The sequence below is a fragment of the Tupaia chinensis genome, unplaced genomic scaffold (genome assembly GCF_000334495.1).
Source record: "Tupaia chinensis unplaced genomic scaffold, TupChi_1.0 Scaffold149964_2, whole genome shotgun sequence".
In the NCBI taxonomy this organism is placed as follows: Eukaryota; Metazoa; Chordata; class Mammalia; order Scandentia; family Tupaiidae; genus Tupaia; species Tupaia belangeri.
The window spans coordinates 2,539,301-2,540,127 of NW_006209806.1; the positions used below are offsets into that span (position 1 = coordinate 2,539,301).

The 827-nt window shown below is 58.6% G+C and overlaps 1 protein-coding gene across 1 annotated transcript in view; it reads right to left on the reverse strand.

The window, feature by feature from the left end:
* Positions 1-827, reverse strand: part of LOC102481864 (protein tyrosine phosphatase receptor type S) — a 44,527-nt gene that overhangs the window by 16,098 nt on the left and 27,602 nt on the right. The gene's annotated exons all lie outside the window — the stretch shown is intronic.

Consider the following 827-nt stretch of genomic DNA (forward strand, 5'->3'; position numbering starts at 1 on the left):
ATCCCGAGAGGAGAATGGAGGAGAAGGGATTGCGGCATGGCCATCCCCCCTGGGGGGTGATTTCTCGCTTTCTGTCTCTCTGTCTCTCTCTGTCTTTGTGGCGAGCACACGCGCCCTATAGAAAACCTCTCCAAAAAAAGAACAAAACAAAAACAAAAGCAAAAAACAACAACAAAAAAAAACGTAAAACAAGGGGCGCTGTCCCCAGGTCTTTCTGCTCATGTCCTCTGACCTCCCCCCTATGCTCTGCCACGTGTGATGGTAGAGGCCGGTCGGGTGCCTCGGCCTCTCCAGCCACCAGAGCGTGAGCCAAAGATTCCCCTATGCTTAAGGCTCAAGTATCGGGTCACCAGGAAAGTCACGCCGTGTTTTTCTATATTTGTCGACGCAAAAATGTGTCATGACTTTCCCGACAACCCAGTATTTCTGTTTAGCAGCTCCATAACAGACTGAGAGGACATGCAGACCCTGGATGCCCTCCTCTGAACTCCTACTCATCCCTCAAAGCCCCACGGCCAGCGTCCCTTCCTCTTAGCAGCTTTCCCCTCTGCCTCGCTCGGACCTCGTGCAGCGGGGAGGAACGGGGCCTGGCGTTGAGCACAGGGCCCAGAAGCTGAGCTGGGGCCCCCCTCGGGGCGAGCAGACCCCACGCGGGACTCACGGGCTCGCTCTTCTGGAGCACGGCGAGCACGAAGAGAACATAGCGGTGGCCGGGCTCCAGGCCCCGGTTGTCGAAGCCCCCGTACTGCTTCTGGTCGCCGGGGTGGAAGGCAGACGGCAGCATGGAGAAGCGGGCGGCGATGTAGGGGCGCGGCACCTCCCGCCGG